This window comes from Neofelis nebulosa, chromosome 3 (assembly GCF_028018385.1).
Source record: "Neofelis nebulosa isolate mNeoNeb1 chromosome 3, mNeoNeb1.pri, whole genome shotgun sequence".
In the NCBI taxonomy this organism is placed as follows: Eukaryota; Metazoa; Chordata; class Mammalia; order Carnivora; family Felidae; genus Neofelis; species Neofelis nebulosa.
In genome coordinates, this window is record NC_080784.1 from 126,453,625 (window position 1) to 126,474,015 (window position 20,391).

A 20,391-nucleotide genomic window follows, 5' to 3' on the forward strand; every position below is an offset into this window, starting at 1 on the left:
GGTTTAAGAAATGATTCTCTAAAATATTCCCTTACACAAAAAAACCACCTGGCTTCTCTTGTTTGCTCATCTCCACAACTTTTTTTGTCCTATGGAAAAAAAAAAAAAAAAGATTGCTGACCTGCCATTTAAGTCTTGAGAATTCATTCCTCTTGGGTTTAGATAAATGGATGATTATATCATTTTTATTTTTGTTTTCTATAGGTTCCAAATATTTTCTTGCATTGTAATTTTATATCCTGTAGTAACAGATTAATTTTTTTAAGTACAATCCACTATCTTTTCTGGCTTCAGTGGCTTTCAAATGCTCCCTGTCTGGATCCATCCTCCCTACGCTGCCTCACCATTGCACCTTACTTGACTGACACCAACCCTGATTGAGAATCTTCCCAAGCCTGTATCTAGTTATCAATTCTATGTACACATAGACATAGTTGGAAGAGTTCAAAAGTATGGCACTTTATACAGGGTCAAAAATGGATGTGCTTAGTAGCATGTTTCATTTTAATTATCAGATCATTAACATTGAAGACGCAGTTTATGATTCTAAAGCTAGAGTTATTTGCTATTAGTTTTATTGAACAGCTTTAGGATGATGCTACCAGTAAAGGAGGATACAGAATTCAGAGCCACTATAAAATTTGCTTTAAAAATACAAATAAAACAGTAAGTAGGGTACATATAATGGTTTTTGAGCCCTAAGAGAATTGGTAGTTAATATTTAAAATATTATCATTAACATTCTTCTTGGCAGATTGAAACATAAATCATGCCTTGTAGACTCAGTATACTTACTGGAAAATGAAGGTTGTCCATAAGCCATTATGCCCCACTCCCTCTAAACTTCAATAAGTGGTAATTTTAGTCACAGGGTAAATATGTAGGGAAAAATAAATGTATAAGGAAACATAAATATTTAGGTATAATTTTTCCCTCAAACTGGAATGTTAAACTTGATTCTCTCAATGAAGTGCTAAGATATACAAAATTAGCCAGGTCAAAATTCAGTGCTAGAACAATATATAACTTTACCTGGAAATTTAAAAAAAAAATGGTTACATGATCCTGAAAACTCTCACCCTCAGTGAGATTATTTAAGAATGGGAATTTGAAGAAAGAGAATTTCTCTAGAGATAGCTGGGCTAGACTCTGAGCCCCCGCCTCATTCCCAGGATGAGGGATACATGCCCTTTTCTCAAACCTAAAGAGGAAGACTTCATGAGATCTTTCAGACAGCCTGACGTCTACTTTCTGAAGTAGGGTGGGTACAGAGTACTTGGGTTGAGAGCAGAAATAAAGGAGACAATACCAGTTTGGTTGATAAGCCCTTCCAGGGTGTGTTGGATATATGAGTGTTTACCTTGGATCTGATTTGTGCAGAGAGAGAGAGAGAGAGAGAGAGAGAGAGAGAGAGAGAAAGAAAGAGAGATTTTATCCACTTACAGGTGAAAAATTAGTCCCACTGAACAAAAGATAAAGGGGTAGGGTGGTAATATACAAAATGTGGTTGTGGTTGTTATCTCACTTGGGGTGCTTTTTCACTATATTCATTGCACCAGTAAGCTTGTTTGCCTTACTTCCCAGGTGTGTTTGTTTACTTCCCTATATACCTGCTCAGCTTTCTCCTCTATTTCAGTATTGTTCTTGACTTTTGTGTTTTCTGCTTTGCACTAACATCATTACCTATTTGCAAATGTCTCCTTAAGCAATTCAGTTTCTAAAGTCAGCATCTGCTTCCTTTATATTCAGTGATAAAACAAGCAAAGTTGCAGCATCAAAGAAAACTTACTAGTCAAAAGATTTGAGATTGTTTCCTTTTAAAATGCGGTGTGAAAAACCATGATCCTTTTTGGAAAACACCAGGGTATGAGCCTGCCTTGAAAGAGACACCTGTTTGCAATTTAACCACTGCAGGTTCATGAAAAGTGTGCTTATATAGTATTACTCAGGATGTTTAAAGAACACAGGCTGGTAAAGCATCAGAATTTATTTTCTAGTTGAATTTAAATCCCAGGGAAAAGTATCCCAGAAAATGCCTAAAAGTGTGAGTGTTTTTTTTTTATTCATAATAAACCTGTGTGGTTTAAAGCATCAACTAAAATATTCCAAACCGAACAAGAATAGCAACAAACCTCTAATATGAAAAGCCACTAAATGTATGCAAAACTTCATCTTTAGCCTGCATATTTGATATAAAGTTATAAATCCTGTATGATTTCACTTCCAACTTCAGTGATTTGTTTATGGTGCTTCCATTGGTTCTTCCTTTCAATTAAATTATTTGGAAATAGAGTTTAATTATTGGAGAAGACACAGAAAAGTATTAAGTGAAAGCAGAAAATAGCTTTGAGTACAGATTAGTGTTGGCTTTCTGTTCTTCTCTCACTGCCTACCCTGCACAGGCCAATCCCCTCCTATGGAGCAGTAGCAATGGCAGAGAAATAATCTAAGCACAGGCTGCTACAGATACTCTCATGTAAGGCCAACTTGAAAAGTTACCAGTAGAACAGGGTTCTCTGAGTCAGTAAGTTTCAACGAGCAGCCAGTGCTACCACTTGGCAGAATGTGGAGTGTGCGGTAATGAACAGAGGAGAAAAATCTAGGGAATAAAAGGGAAAGTACCCATATTGAATGGTGCATACAGAAAGAGGAAGTTCAAGAGAAAATCAATAGCACAGCAACACTTGGAGAGAGAGATGGAAAGAAAAATTAAGAAAAGAAACAGGCAGAGATTGTAAACTATTCACAAAAAGTTGAATGGGTCCAATACTACAGGGTAAATTTATTCAAGAAGAGTTAAATTTTCAGCAAAGGCAGCAATGCCCATTCTTCACTCTGGTAACCCTGGCAACATGACTCTTTTTTTAAAAAAATAATGCTATTATAATAAGGAAAAAAGTGAACAAAAATGATATGACAAGTGATTAGAGGACAGGTCTCAATCTACCTTGGAAAATGCTCCAGGGAAAAATTTGAAAGCTATTTGTTCCATAAAGGAGTGAAATCATGAGGATATTCACTGAATTAAGCAAAGACAAGTAGAATGTGTTGCCTTAAAATGTTTTCCCTGTGTGATGCACAGTTCTAACCTTGGACTGAGGAAAACAGAAATCCTGCCTGCTTTGTCATGCACTAGAAGGGGCCACACTCTAATCTCCTTTCAGCTTCAGCTGCCCATGGGCTGGGGTTCGGGGACAAGGCATCACTGGGCCTTCCAGGATGTGGGCACTCAGATCCCATGCAATGCTTCCAGATCCTGGTACTGGTTCCCATATATCAGAATTCCACACCCAAATGCCTCCAAGTCTGTTTGTAGAATCTGCTTGCATCCTCTGTAGGACAGATCGCCCACTGTTATGGGTGCCTCTAGGCTCAAGTGTCAGCCAAGGAAGATTATTTGTGGAGACTTTGGACAGATTTGGAAGTTCAGGCTGGAGTGTTTGACCTTGTAGTATAGGACTGAGGCAAGCCTGGAAGAAAAGGGGGACATAATGCACAGCCACATTTGGGTACTAAATTCTGTACCATGTAACTTTGGTACTAAATTCTGTTCCGTGTAATTTTGAGGAGTACCTTTTCAAAGTAAGAGATTCGAGTAGACTTATCTCTTTCTTATTTCCAATTTAATGTAATATTTAAATGTTAGACATATGGAATGTGAGCCTTCATTTCTGCTCTTGTCCTGGTCTTGCAAATATCAAGGGCAGACCTTAAGCTGCATGTCATAGATCATTGCACTTAACATTTGTGTTGGCAATTCTTTTTTTCTGTAAGCGCTTTAAAGGCAAGAATGAACAATAACCTATACACATTATGAATGCTCTTAGAGTATGATTTGGAAGACCTGTAAATACAGAATTAAGATAATTCATCTTATTCTTATATATATTCAAAATCCCCTAAGGCCTTCTATGCATACTCTCATCAAGGACCAAAAAATAGGCAGACCAAGAGTCAAGGGAGAAGGTATTTGTATTTACAGAGGTAACCACATGGATCTTTAAAAAAATATATGTTAAAAAAGGAAATGCAAGAGTTAGCATAATGAACATAATTCAGGAAAGTTGCAAAATTTTAAAATATATTATTTTCGTATTTTTAATCTTAAGAATCAACTCTGAAAAAAAGTGACCTGATGCTTCTTAATAGACTTCTTGGGTTGGTAACTTCCCTATTATCATTTTTTGCCTAAATGACAATAATGATACTTTAAATATATTGTTCCCACCATTTGATCAAAAGAGGCAAAAAAATATGAAAGCATTTAGAAACTATGACATGCATTTAAACCCTTTCATATGTGTTAAATTAAATCAAGAATTATATGTGAATATATTAGACAGTGAAACTGTACTATAGAAATATAAATATTAACCTAATTATAGTGAGCATTTATAAGAATGTCTTTGAGATAAATGTTGCATTATTAGCATTGATTTTGAATAGATTATAATAGTAAGTTATGGTAAGAAATGTTTAAGGCACATAAGCTGGAAGGTAAAATCTATTTCTCCCTCATATTTAATTTTAGTATTTTAGTATAACCTTCTTTTGTAAGTTATTTGTGTAATGTCTACCTTTTAGAGTCAAATTCCAAACTACAGTGTCATTTACCAAAAACAATGTTGCAGAGAGCTAAATGACACATTCAGTGCAGGACTCTGGGGATACATAATGAATAAACACAGAGGAGGTTCATCTTCCAGTGGAGTTTGCAATCTAGTTACAAAAAGGTAATGAAGAAGCTCTATATAGTGATAAATATGCATTATTTCACTTATTCAGATCAGTGTGTGAAAGAAAAGTGGTCTTTAGGAGCATCTCACAAAGCAGTGGTTTTCAATCTTTAGCACATACCTTAATCCTCTGGAGGGCTTAAGTTACTCTACCAAAATTCCAGAGCTGCTGGATTTTACACAACTACTTCCCAAGTAAATCCAATGCTACAGGTCATTAACAAAAAGGGGGGCGGGGTGCCTGGGTGATTCAGTCATTTAAGCATATGAGTCTTCATTTCAGCTCTGACCATGATCTCACTATTCCCAGAATAGAGCCCCATGTTGGGTTCTGCACTGAAAGCTCAGAGCCTTCTTGGGATTCTCTCTCTTCCTCTCTCTCTGCCCCTCTTTCTCTGCACCCCCCCTCAAAATAAATAAATAAACTTAAAAAAAAATAACTATCACAAAGAAACCTCACCTAGACTGGGGGATGATTACTCTTACATTTGCATTTGGTGTGCAAAACAATTTAAGCTCAGCAAGGGCTGAATAAATGTCTATGGATTTCAACTGTGTGCTTTCTGTAACACATCCCACTTACCAGGGATTTTATTCTTGTTATGACCATTTCTTCAGAACTGATCCTGAATTTATTATGATGAGTACAATCAATTGAACAGAAAACCAACAAGTAGTAGTTTAACACCCAAACTATAAACTCTACATCTTTCCTTTACTCCTTTATTGTAACATGTCATTTTAAAATTATATTTTAAGGTAATAGAAAGAACATAAAGTTTCCTATGAGAGAAAATGAAGATGGTAATTCCTAAAATGGAAACAATAAGAAATTAAACACAAACAAAAGATGTATAGTACCACAAAAGTAAGTTAAATAAATGCTGTTCCAAGAAGCCATTGGTATACAACTTATAGTTTAGTTTAAGCTGTGGAAATTGTACAAAGCAATCATTAGAAGTTAAACAGATTTGAAATGTCAGAATGTCAAAATATTGCAAGCTACACCAAAATAGTCGAATGATGGATCATTAATATTTGCAATAATTTCTTCCAATCTACCGTATCTTTCTTATCTTTGCATAGGGATCACCGTATTCAAACTGAAGAATAAAATACTAAATATTAAAACAAATTGACAAATTAATCATTATACAAATATAGTACCATAATAAGGTCTTATGACTGTTCTTACTACAATTATATAGATGGAAATATAGAATTAAAATTTAATGTGATTACAATTTTATAATAGAATTTACTTTATAGACTTTTTATATTAATGACTTGAATGATTATAACAAAGAAATCTTAGAAATAAAGTTGTGTGTGTATCAAATAATTACTATTTTCCCTCTAGGCTACAACTGCACAATGCAACAATACTATAATTTTCAAGTAACGGAAGAAATGACCTTTGTATGCATTTGAAAGAAGCTATTCCTAAATGTTTCCTTCAGGCTGTTAAGTTGAATTAAAATTCTTCAGTCTGACATTTTTGAGGATTCTACTGGCTTCAATAAAAATCAAGTTTGTTTATTTGTTTAATCCTAAATAGCAATTCTGAAAAAGGGTGACCTAATGCCTCTCAAGCACAATTTTGCTCAAAGGTTGTTGGCTTTAAGAATAAATTGGAAGTATTAGATGAGTGTTAGCTGGCAATTAATGATAGATTGACTTACGATCACAAACCTTACCAAAAATAATATAGGTACCAAAATGTAAATATACCAGTATGGAATGGGTCATAATTAATGCCACTCACATCTATACTGGATAATAAATAAAAGAAAAATTGGAAATAATTTCAATGCTCCTGGTAAAATTTCTGCTTCCTATTGTTACAAAAGTTTGTAGGAAAAAATGATGTAACTAATGCATGCAGACATTCTAATTCTGATTTGATTAACTTGCCTTTTTATAACCATGACCTGTGATAGTTGGGGTAGAATTAGAAATCATGGGAGTGAAGTTAGGGTTAATCTTAATATAAGTAAGTGTCCTAAAAGAGGTAGCAGAACCTATCAAAATTACTAAAATGAGGGCTGCAGGAATCAGCTACATTGCCATCTCCAGAAAATTGTTTCTTGACCCAAACTGTTAGACGAAAAGCAGATTACATGTCCCTCCTCTCTTTAGTAACATCCCGTGTTTGACTCTGTTGTGGTCTATCTCACACTGTTACTGGTAATGCTTATTCACTTATCTGTCTGCTCTATTGAACTGTGAATTCCTTGGAGACGTGTGTCTTACTTTTTCCCTCTTCTTCTTTTTCAATTTTAACTTTTAGCAAGACTGTGTTTTTTAGAGAAGTTTCAGGTTCAAAACAAAATTGAGGGAAAGATACAGGTATTTCCCATATACTCCTGACCCCACACATGCATAGCCTCCCTCATTATCAACATCACTTACCTGGAATGGTGCATATTTTTAAATGATGAACCTACACTGACACATCATAAAGGCCATGGTTTATATTATGATTTACTAATGGTGTTGTACGTTCCGTGGATTTAGACAAATGTATCATGATGTGTAACAGCAATTATGGTATCATACGGAGTATTTTCCCTGCCTTGAAAATCATCTGTGCTCTGCCTATTCATCTTCTTTCCTCCCACTCCAAGTCCCTGAAAACCACTGATATTTATATTGTCCCCATAGTTCTGTCTTAACCAGAATGTCATATAGTTGAAATCACATAGTATGCAGCCTTGCAGAATATGCCTTTAAGTTTCCTCCATATCTTTTCATTGCTTGACAGTTCATTTCTTTTTAGTGCTGAGTAACATTTCGTTATCTGGATGTGCCATAGACTATCTATTTACGTACTGAAGGACATCTTCGTTGCTTTCAAGTTTTGGCAATTATAAATAAACCTGCAAAACATTCATGTACAGGTTTTTTGTTTTGTTTTGTTTTTGTTTTTGTTTTTGTTTTTGTGGATGTAAGTTTTCAACTCCCTTGGGTAAATATTAGTATGTATGCATTTGTATTCCTACCAGCAATAAATGAGGGTACTGCTGCTTCACATCCTCACCAACATTCACTGTTGTCAGTGTTCAGGATTTTGATCATTCTAATAGCTGTATAGTAGTATCTCATTATTATTTCAATTTGCATTTCTCTGATGATGTATGATGTGGAGCACCTTTTCATATGTTTATTTGCCACCTGTATATCTTCTTTTGAGAGATTTTGGCCTATTTTTACATTGAGTTATTTGTTTTCTTATTATTGAGTTTTAAGAGCTCTTTGTATATTTTGGAGAATGGACATCTATCTGGTACACTTTTTTTTTTTTTGCAAATATTTTCTCCCAGTAATGGATAGTCTTATTCTTTTGACAATGTTTTTTGCAGAACAGAAGTTTTTTTTTTTGTTTTTTGTTTTTTTTTTTAATGAAGTTTATCAAATTGATAAGCTAGACTTTATCAATTATATTTTTCATGGATCATGCTTTGGTGATGTAAAAAAAAATCATCTCCATACACAAGGTCATCTAGGTTTTCTTTCATATTATCTTTTTAAAAAATTAACGTTTATTTATTTTTGAGAGAGAGAGAGAGCGCAAGTGGGGGAGAGGCTGAGAGAGAAGGAGACAGAATTGGAAGCGGACTCCAGGCTCTGAGCTGTAAGCACAGAGCCCAATACAGGGCTTGAATTCATGGACCACAAGATCATGACCTGAACTGAACTTGGTCACTTAACTGACTGAGCTACGCAGGCACCGCTATCTTTTAGTAAGAGTTTTATAGTTTTGCATTTTAAATTTAGATCTGTGATCTATTTTAAGTTAATTTTTGTGAAGAGTCTAAGGCCTATATTTGAATTTTTTTCTTTTTTGGCATGTGCATGTCTCAATGTTCCAGCACAATTTATTGAAAAGATTATCCTTGATCTGTTGTATTTTCTTTGTTCCTTTGTCTCAAATGATTTGCATGTATTTATAAGTGGGATCCTATTCATTTTTACAACTCAACATTCAGCACTGTATCTGGTACAGGGTGAGTATCTACCATATTTTTGTTCAGTGAATGAACAAATTAATTAATGAGCAATCTTGGATTGATATGATATGGATATGATGTTTTATTTATTCAATTTCTAAGTTTTTTTAAGGCAGGTGACAAATGCACACTAAGATAAAAGTAAATGAAAGTGATAATTTTGAAAGAAAAATGAATAGATAATCTTAATAAGCCAACAAAATAATGGAATTTTTTAATTGGTAATTGTAGGTTAATTTTTAGTTTTTATCATCTTACTTGCTTACTTGCTCTCAGCACAGAGCCTGATGCAGGGCTAGAACTCACAAACCGTGAGATCATGACCTGAGCCAAAATCAAGAGTTGGACGCTTAACTGACTGAGCCACCCAGGGTCCTCAATATAATGGTTCCTACAGCACTGTAAATCTAAGCTGAGCACATGGTACCACAGGAAAGTCCAATAAAGGAAGTTAAGATACTGAAGCATGGAGGTCGAAATGCAGTCCTCAGAGACCCTAAGGTAGAGTACATATATAAAATAGTTGAAAGTACTACTCTTCATATCAAGCGTGATAACATGATTCAACACATCTTCCAAGAGTACCCCATTAACAGTAATCATGGGTTTTTGCTCGTTCTTTTATATTTTTATTTATAATGAGGAACAAAGAGTATAAGATTATAGTCTGTGGGAATCTAGAGACCCAATAGTCATTCTATTGATTAAAAGCAGGCCTATATGCTTTATAATTACCTGAGGATAGTAAGGATACTTGGTATATAACATGAAAATTAGATTTCAAAACAAATAATTTTGTCTAAATAGTGGTCCACCCATCTTTGCATAGAGATAGCAAGAAAAACTATAGTGAGTGTGGTATTTTATTGGTAAATAATTCTGCATTTGTTCCGAAATAAAATAAATAAATGATTGAGGCCTTAAAGACTTGTACCACAATAGATGGCTTCAATAATTTTATCCTGAACAATTTTTGCAGCGAATATTATCAATCACTCACCAGGGCCTCTAAAACATTGCATTTTAAGCAATTTGACTTCCCAGTGAACCATTAAAAGCTAAATTAGTTGTAAAATACACCCTGAGGTAACTAAACATGTTAGCACTCTGGATACAATTGTTGGATGTAAGCCAATTAGACATTGGGGAACATGTGCCCGAAACTGATTTCAGTTTTAGAGTAGTTCATTCTAAGTCATTCCTTCTGATAGCAATTTCCAGCTACTAGATTATGATAATGGAGTCATATTATCAGCATATTGTGGAATACGGTATCTTTGTTGCTGTTGTTGTGGTTCTTTAAGTAAACTATATTCCCTACATGGGCCTCAAACTCACGACCCAAAGATCAAGAGTCTACCCACTGAGCCAGCCACGTGCCCATAGGATATGATATTTTTTGGTTGTCTACAGTTGTGCAAACCATTTGTTCATTTTATCAAAGAGCTATATTAAGTCATGAATCCAAAGATAAAAAGAAGAAATGTTAAAAACTTTGATTTTAAGAAACAGGACTTCGGGGGGCGCCTGGGTGGCTCAGTCGGTTGAGCGTCCGACTTCGGCTCAGGTCATGATCTCATGGTCCGTGGGTTCGAGCCCCGGTTGGGCTCTGTGCTGACAGCTCAGTGCCCGGAGCCTGTTTCGGATTCTGTGTCTCTCTCTCTGCCCCTCCCCTGTTCATGCTCTGTCTCTCTCTGTCTCAAAAATAAATAAATGTTAAAAAAAGAACTATTAAGAAACAGGACTTCGGTATATTTTTCAACATTATATCACCAAAAGATTCATGGGCAATGAAATTATGTATGTGTATACATATAGTACTCATCTACATTGTATTAAGTAGGATTCAGTATACTGCTGGAAAATGAAAGCTATGTGTGCAAAGCTTTAATGATTTAAAATCACTTGAAGTATACAAATTTAGACAAAAATTATAATCAAAATAAGTTATGCTATTTCCAAGCGTCTATATTTTTTGTGGATGTTTTTATTTGTTATGTTTAAGTAGATAAATTCCTGTGATTGAATCTGAGAAAAAATGTAAGAAGATAAAATATCTAAATCATATATTTATCAGTATAAAAGAAATTAATTTGTTCTTGAAATTTTTGAGAATAAGACCATTTTTCTAAATAATACAGTCACTTTTTAAAAAAATTTTCAGATACATTTATGTTTTTATTCATCAATGTATTAATTATTTGTTAAGTGCCTATCAAATCAATACATTGTACACCTTAAACTTATACAATGTTGTGTGTCAATTATATCTCCAAAAAAAAAAAAATAAATAAATAAAGGGGAAAAAAAGACAAAAGAAAAGAAAGAAAAAGAACATAACCCAGTGATGGGCAAAGATAAAACATATCCTAAGCCTCAAGACTGCTGAGTTCACAGGTGAAAAAACAAGATTACCACATAGTTAAAAGCCCAGACTTTGTTCACCAACCTGGTTCTCATCCTTTTCTTCTTGAAATAGTTGTGTGACTTTTAGCAAATGACTTAACAAATTGTTGGTGATCTCACCTAATATTAGAACCTTAGAGGCAATAATCCTGCTTCATAGGGTTGCTTTGAGAATTAAATGAGATAATGAGCATAAAACCATCAGTGGAGTATTGGCTCATGATAACATTTTATCAATTTCTTCTAAATCCTGTAAAGGTACATGAAAGGTCTGAATGAGATTCAACCAGACTTTGCAATCCAGGGTGAGTCAGATCTACAGCAGGGGACAAGGAGGAAGAGTTATTCTGGTGCAGTCCCAAAGAAGGAAGTTACTCTTAAAAAAAAAAAAAAATGCCAGGGCACCTGGGTGGTTCAGCCCTTTAAATGACCAACTCTTGATTTCGTCTCAGGTCATGATCTCAGGGTTCTAGAGATTGAACCCCACATCAGGCTCTGCTTTGACAGCACGGAGCCTGCTTGAGATTCTCTCTTTCTCTGCCCCTCCCCTGCTCATGCATGCCCTCTCCTTCTCAGTCAATCAATAAACAAACAAACAAAAAAATTTAAAAATGATAACTGCCTTCTATGTACTAAGACCTGAAAAGATAAGAGAACTGAGGTCCCTAACTGTTGTGGAGCTTAAGTCAAAAATAAAGTAAACATCTGTGTGTGTGTGTGTGTGTGTGTGTGTGTGTGCAAATGTAATTTGGAAATGATTACGAAGCGTAGTGGGTATAATGGTTATTAGGTTGTTGAAGAGGGGTGCTCTGAGTAGCAGAAAATGTATCAGGGTATCAAACAAAATTTCACAGAAGCTATGGCATTTAAACAGAATTCTAAGAAATAAAATTAGAAAATAACTACTTGAAGAAAATACTAAAATTGCTAAGGAGTGATAAAAATTGCATGATACTTCTGAAGCATGAAAGTATAGCGGTCTTATAAATTAGAGTAATTAACACTATAGTATTGGTAAAAAGGGATCAGTGGATCAGAACAGAGAACCTAGAGGTAGACTCACACATGTTTGGAACATTCAGTATATGACAGAGGGAGCACTGTAGATCAATGGGGTAAAGAAGGGTTCTTCAACAAGTGGAACTGAAAATAAAATGGTAATCCATGTGGAAAACAGATAAAATCAGATGACTAACTGATGTCATGAACCAAGATAAACTTAGATACATTAATGTCAACAACAAAACTAAAACACTGAGCAGAAAAAAAAAATTAGACATTTATAAGATATTAAAGTAAGGAAAATTATAAAACACTACACAAAAAAGGACATTGACCATAAAAGAAAATATTGATAAACTTGACTACAGCATATTAAAATTGAGAAAGTTGATTCTTTCACATATACCATAAGGTAAAAAGAGAAGATATAAACTGCAGATGTTCTAGGAACATACAACGGAGATATTAGTGTCAAGTGTATATAAATAACTACTATTACTAATAAAAAAAATCACAAAAAAACCAATAGTAAAAAATGGGCAACAGACAAGAATAGACACTACTTACAAAAAGAAACACACCTAGCAAAACAACTTATGAACTATTTAATATCAGTTGTGAGCAGGGAAATACAGACCAAGGGTGCAATGACATATTCATATATTCATTAAATTGACAAAAATTAAAAAGGCAGATAACATTAATCGTCAGAAGTGATACATCACCAAGTTTTTTTTAATTGAGGTAAAATTTTGACACACAACATTATATCAGTTTCAGGTTTATCACATAATTCAATATTTGTATGCGCTATGAAATAATTACCAAGATAAGTCTAGTTGCCATCTGTGACCATACAAATTTGCATTTTTTCCCCTTATGATGAGGACTTTTAAGATTCACTCTTGGCAACTTTGAAATATGCAAGATTGTATTATTGACTATGGTTGTCACGTGGCACATTATATCTCCATGATTTATTTTTTATCTGGAGGTTTTTATATCTTGACCCCCATCACCCATTTCTCCTAACCCCCAACTCCCTTCTCCTCTGGCAACCACCAATCTATTCTCCAAATTTTTGAATTTTGTTTTGTTTTGTTTCATTTATTTCTTTTGTTTTTTAGATCCCATATATAACTCAAATAATGTAGTATTTGTCTTTATATGATTTATTTCACTTATTTAGCACAATAGTCTCAAAGTCTATCCATGTTGTTGCAGATGGTCCAGACAGCCTTCTTTTTTATGGCTGAGAAGCATTCCATTGAGTATATATATATATATATATATATATATATATATACCAAATCTTCTTTATTCCTTCATCCATTAATGGACACTTAGGTTGTTTCCATATCTTGGTTAATATTAAAAGTGTTGCAATGAACATAAGGGTGAATATATCTTTTTTTAATTAGTCCATTTTGTTTTATTTAATAAATGCCTAGTAGTGGAATTGCTGAATCATATGGTAGTTCAATTTTTTATTTTTTGAATACATCCACACTCTTTTCCACAGTGGCTTTACCAATACATTCCCATTAATACTACACCAGGGTCCCCTTATCTCCACATCATCACCAACACTTGTTATTTCTTTTCTTTCTGAATAGCTGTTCTGAGAAAAGTGAGGTGATATCTCATTGTGACTTTGATTTGCATTCCCCTGATGATTATGATGCTGAGCACCTTTTCATGTGCTTAATATTAAGCTCAAGTGTAATGTTAGCTGTGGACCTTATTATATTGAAGTATGTTCACTCTAAACCCACTTTCATTGAGAGTTTTAACCATAAATAAATGTTGAATTTTGTCAAATGCTTTCCCTACATCTATTAAAATGATCATACGCTTATTATTTTTCATTTTGTTAATGTGGTGTATCAGTTTGATTGATTTGCAGATATTGAAGCATCCTTGTGTCCCTGTAATAAATCCCAGTTGGTCACAGTGTATGATTTTTTAATGTATACTAAGACCTAGCGTTGCAAGTAACTTGTTCTTTGAGTATTCCACAAGATGAGCCAACATTTCTAATAAATTTTAATTTGATAAACGAGCAATGTCTTGCAATGCAAGTAGTACATGATGCTGAATGTCACGTGATTACAATTGAACCAATGGTTCTTCTCTCTCTATCTCTCACTCCAGGATTATGGGTGACTGTCTCCCATACTTGGTCACTTGGTTTCAGGCTGTGGTGGTTGTCAGAGATTGGTGATTTTTCAGAATGTTGGAAGGTGCCCACAACTGGCACTATTGTATTATTTGTCACTTCAAAGCACCTATGGACAGTTCTTTGCTTTTCCATATAAGAGTGAGCTTAGCAATGCTTTGCTTCATTCTAGGCTAAACTGCCTGCAGATACAGACCCTTTCCTCACTGCCTTATTGTCAGTTACATTAAATACAGTATATGAGAAGAGTGTATTAATACAGTACTGTAGTCAGCATCTGTGCAAGTGTATACAATAGCCTCATGAAGAAAACATTGAAAAGAAAGGTGGTAAGAAGAAAGAGATGATTACGGTGGAAGTTAAGAAGGAAATCATCGAGAAGTATGAATGAGGTACGGGAGTGGCCAAAATTGCAAGATTTTATTAGAAGTCTACATTGACCATTTGCACAATAGTAAAGAATAAAAAGAAATAAGGAGGCTAGATGCAGCAAAATGAGTCACAAAAATACCAAGGCAATGTCTAAGTGTTCTGGAAGATGTAGAAAAATTGCTTCTGGATAAATGATAAGCAACTAGCAGGTGAAACCATGAGCAAGAGCTTAATCTACAAGAAGGCAAAGACCTCATACACTGACCTAATAAGTAAACTTCCAAGTAGGTCAACAGAAAATGAATAAGTCTTGGGGCGCCTGGGTGGCGCAGTCGGTTAAGCGTCCGACTTCAGCCAGGTCACGATCTCGCGGTCCGTGAGTTCGAGCCCCGCGTCGGGCTCTGGGCCGATGGCTCGGAGCCTGGAGCCTGTTTCCGATTCTGTGTCTCCCTCTCTCTCTGCCCCTCCCCCGTTCATGCTCTGTCTCTCTCTGTCCCAAAAATAAATAAAAAACGTTGAAAAAAAAAAAATTAAAAAAAAAAAAAAAAAAAAAAAAGAAAATGAATAAGTCTTCAAGGCAAGCATGGGATGGTGTGATAACCTTAAAAGAAGTGGCATCCATAGTGTTGTGAGGCATGGAGGAGCTGTGAGTTCAGACACAAAGGCAGCTGAGGTGTTTGCTACTGAGTCCAGAGCTCATGTTTTCTGAGTGTTACCTTCTGGAGCAACTTTTTAACTTCAATGAAATGGGGCTTTTTTGGAAAGAGATGCCAAAGAGGACCTACATTACAGAAGAAGAGAATGCAAGAGAAGGTAATAAGCCCATGAAAGACCTTATCACTCTCTTGTTTTGTGCTAATGCAAATGGGGATTTGAAAGTCAAGCCCGTGCTCATGTTTCATTCCAAGAAGCCATGAGCCTTAAAGAAATTCAAGGTGCAGAAGAGCCAGTTAAACATTATGTGGAAGTCCAACAGCAAGTCTTCAGTCACTCTTATCTTGTTCACTGAGTGGATCAACAAGGTCTTCTGTCCTGCAGTGAAGAAATACCTTTTAGGAAAGAATCTGCCACTAAAGCCTTGTTGGTTATCAATAATGCTCCTGCTCATCTTTCAGGCTTTGGGGATGACTCACTAGAGGACTTTGAGTTCATTAAAGTCAAGTTCCTTCCTCCCAACACCACTCCAATCCTCCAGCCCATAGATCAGCGGGTCATTTCAAACTTTAAAAAGCTTTACACCACAGCACTATTTCAGCAATGTTTTGAGGTGACTGAAGGGACAAACCTTACCCTCCAAGAGTTTTGGAAAAATCATTTCCACATTGTGAACTGCCTCAAGATCATCAGTAAAGCCTGGGATGCAGTCACCAACAGAACCCTCAATTCTGCGTGGAGAAAACTGTGGCCTGATTACATTCTTGGACATGACTTAGAGAGGCTTTTTCCTGAACAAGAGGTGCCAGTTGTCGATTAAATTGTGGCTTGGGGAAAACCATGGGACTGGAGGTGAATGACAATGACATTCAAGAGCTAGTAGAGGAACATGACCAGGATCTGACCACTGACAAACTGATGGATCTACATCACGAGCAACTGCAAGAGGTTATGCAGGAGATCTTGTCTGCAGAGGAGGAGGAGGAAAAGAAAAGGAGGGAGGAAACCCGCACTTCAAATGAGATTAGGGAGATGTGTAAAATGTGGGAAACAGTGCAAAATTTTGTAGCAAAGCACCATCCGAATAAGGCTGTATCAGAGTGAGTGATGGATCTGTTTAATGACAGTGCAATGTCACATCTCCGCAAAATCCTCAAAAGGAGGCAAAAGCAAGTGTCATTGGACAGGTTCCTTGTTAAAGTTGCATGAAAAGAAAAGGATTCCATTGAGCCAATAGATAGCGGTGATTCCATTAGTGACAGTGAAAGTCATCCTTCACAATAACCCTCCTCTTTCTTGTCTCCCTCACACCAGTCACAAAGCTTTTCAAAGGTAAGTGTTGGTTAATTTGTTTATTTTTCTTCATATTTTGTGTTTTCTCTATTATAGTATATTACAGTATTGTAATCATTTCTATATGAATATTTTTGGGTTATGGTATGAATCATCTTAGTTTCCGTTATTTCTTATGGGGAAAGTCATTTTGATACAAGTGCTTTGGAATACAAGCATGTTTCCGGAATGAATCATGCCCACAAACCAACGTTTTACTGTATCTAGAATTTGGTTTGTTAACCTTTTCTTGAAAATTTTTGCATCTATGTTTACCAGGGATATTGGCCTGTAATTTTTTTGTTGTGGTGGTGGTGTCTTTTTCTGTCTTTAGTTTCAGAGTAATCCTTACCTTGAAAAATGAGTATGGGGGTATTCCCTCCTCTTTAATGTTTTGGAAGAGTTTGAAAAGGATAGATATTAAATTTTCTTTGATTATTTGGTAGAATTAATCAGTAAAGCCATATGGTCTTGAACTTCTTTGGTTGTTGTTGGGAGTTCTTTGATTGTTGATTTAATTTTCTTACTAGTTACTGGTCTATTCAGACTTTCTATTCAGTCTTGGAGTACTGTATGATTCTAGATATTTATTCATTTCTTCTAGTTTGTTCAGTTTATTGTTGTACGATTGTACAAAGTAGTCTTTTATGATCTTTTGTTTTTCTGTGGTATCAATTGTAACTTTTTTCTTTCACTTCTGATTTTATTTATTTGAGTCCTTTTTTTTTTTTTTTGTAGAATCTAGCTAAAGGTGTAATTTTTTGCAAAGAACCAGCTCTTAATTTCATTGATCTTTTCTATTGTCTTTTAAATCTCTATTTCATTTATTTCCTCTCTGATCTTCATAATTTCTTTCCTTCTACTAATATTAAGCTTCACTTGTTCTTTTTAAAGATACTTTGGATGTAAAGTTAGGTTGTTAGACATTTTTCTTGTTTCTTGAGGTAAGTCTATTTTGCCATGAAGTACCCTTAGGACTGCTTTTGCTGCATCCCATTATAGATTTTGTAATGTATTTTTATTTTCATTTGTCTCAAGGTATTTTTTACTTGTCTTTTTTATTTTTTCATTGACCCATTAGTTGTTCAGTAGCATGTTGTTTAATCACCAGTATTTGTGATGTTTCCAGCTTTCTTCCTGTAATTGATTTCTTTCATACCATTGATGATGGAAAAGATGCTTGACATGATTTCATTCTTCTTGAATTTATTGAGACTTTATTTTATGGCCTAACATGTGATCTATCCTAAAGACTGTCCCATGTACACTTGAAGAGAATGTGAATTCTGCTATTTTGGATGGAATGTTCCATACATATCTATTAAGTCCATTTGGTCTAATGTGTCATTTAAGGCCAATTTATCTTTATTAATTTTTGGTCTGGATGATCTACTCACTGATGTAAGTGGAGTGTTAAAGACCCCTACTATTATTGTTTTGCTGTCAATTTCTCCCTTTAGGTCTGTTAATATTTGTTTTATATATTGAGGTCCTCTTGTGTTGCGTGCATCAGTATTGCTAAATGTTATGTCCTCTGTTGGACTGACCCCTTTATCTCTATGTAATACCCTTTTTTGTGTTTTATTACAGACTTTGTTTTAATATCTATTCTGTCTGATATAAGTATAGCTAAACCACTTTTCAATTCCAGTTGCATGGAATCACTCTTTCAGTTTTTGTGCTTACATCTGAAGTGAGTCTCTTATAAGCAGCATATAGCTGAGTCTTTTTTTCTTTTTTTTTTAATCAATTTAGCCAATCTATGTCTTTTGATTTGAGAATTTAGTTCATTTACATTTAAGGTAATTATTGATATGTATGTATTATTGCCATTTTAAAAAATTATTTTCTAGATGTTTTTGTAGTTCCTTTATGTTTTATTCATCTCTTACCCTCTTGCCTTTTAATTTGAGACTTTCTTGTGCTCGCTTCGGCAGCACATATATTAATTTGAGACTTTCTTTAGTGTTATATTAGATTGCTTTATCTTTTTTTGTCTATCAACTATATGCTTTTACTTTGTTTTTTTTTACTTTGTAATTATAATGAGTTTCACATTTAATAGACTTTAAATCTATAAAGTGATCTATTTTTAAGTTGATACCAACTAAAATTTGAATTCATTCTAAAACTGTATATTTTTATTCCCTATAACCTGATGACTTACGTTTTTGGTGTCATATTTTACAACTTTTTATGTTTTGTAGCCCTTAAATAATTACTATGGTTATAGTTAACTTTATGCCTTTTGTATTTTAACCTTCATACTAGCTTTATAAGGGATTAATCCACTACTTTTACAATACATTTACCTTTACCAGTGAGACTTTTACTTTCATAAGGTTTGTTTTTTCTTTTACTAATATTGTTTATTACTAATTAGTGGGTTTTTTTTCTTTTCAGCTTAAAGAAGTACCTGCAATATCTCTTGTAAAACTAGGTTAATGATGATAAACTTCTTTTGCATTTGATTTCCTCTATCTCTTCTTTAATTCTGAATGATAATTTTGGCAGGTAGAGTATTCTTGGTTGGAAGATTTCAATGTATCATACCCTTCTCTCCTGACCTGCAGGGTTTCTTCTGAAAAATCTATTGATAGTATTATGGGGGTTCCTTTGTACATGAAAAGTTGTTTGTCTGTTGCTCCTTTTAAAATTATGTTTATCTGTAAATTTTAATGCTTTAGTCATAACATATCCTGGTGAGGATCTCTTTGGGTTCATCTTATTTGGAAGTCTCTGTGCTTTCTGCAGTTGGATATATTTTTCCTGCCCCAGGTTAGGAAAAATTTTAACCAATGTATTTTTTAATACATTATCTGCCCCCCTTTTTCCCTTTTTTCCTGCTGGGACCCTCCTAATCCAAATATTATTCTGCTTGATGTTATCCCACAAGTATTAACTGTCTTTAGTTTTACAATTCTTTTTAAAATTATTTTTGCTGCTCTAGGTGCGTTCCAGTACCCTGTCGTCTAGATCACTGATTCATTTTTCTTCTTCATTCTGTTTGCTATTGAACCTCTCTAGTGATGTTTTTAAGTTCATTTATTGTATTCTTCAGCTCTGTGACTTCTGTTTTGTATTTTCTTATATTCTCTATCTCTTTGTTGAAGTTTTTAGTTCATCTATTCTTTCCCCAAACTTGGTAAGATCTTTATGACCATTAATTTGAACCCTTTATCATTACTTACCTCTGTTTCATTGTCTTTTTCTGAGGCTTAATCTTGCTTTTTGGTTTGGAACATATTCCTTTTTTTTCACTTTGCATTTTGTTTTGTTTTGTTTATTTATTTTTTTGTTTGTTTTCATTTTGCTGGACTATTTGTGTTTGTTTCTGTGTATTAGCAAAATAAGTGCCTCTCCCAGTCTTGAAGGAGTGACTTTGTATAGGAGATGAACCTGATCATCAACTTTGCCTTTGCTCTTGGTTGTCTTTTGAACTTTTGAAGTTGTCTGAGCATAATGATTTATTCTTGCTAGGTCCCAGTTTTTGAGGATCTGCCAAGATATGTTAACATTTCATAGGGAGGGATCTCAGTCAACACTTAGATTCAGGCCATTTGGAAGCCAGATCAACAGGCACTAGCTTTTAAGTTATTGAGATTTTATACAGTGTTGTGAGACTGAAATCATAAACCCTGCTGGCCTTCAAACTAGGATATCTTGAGCTGTACCCTGGGAAACCATTGCAAAAATTTGG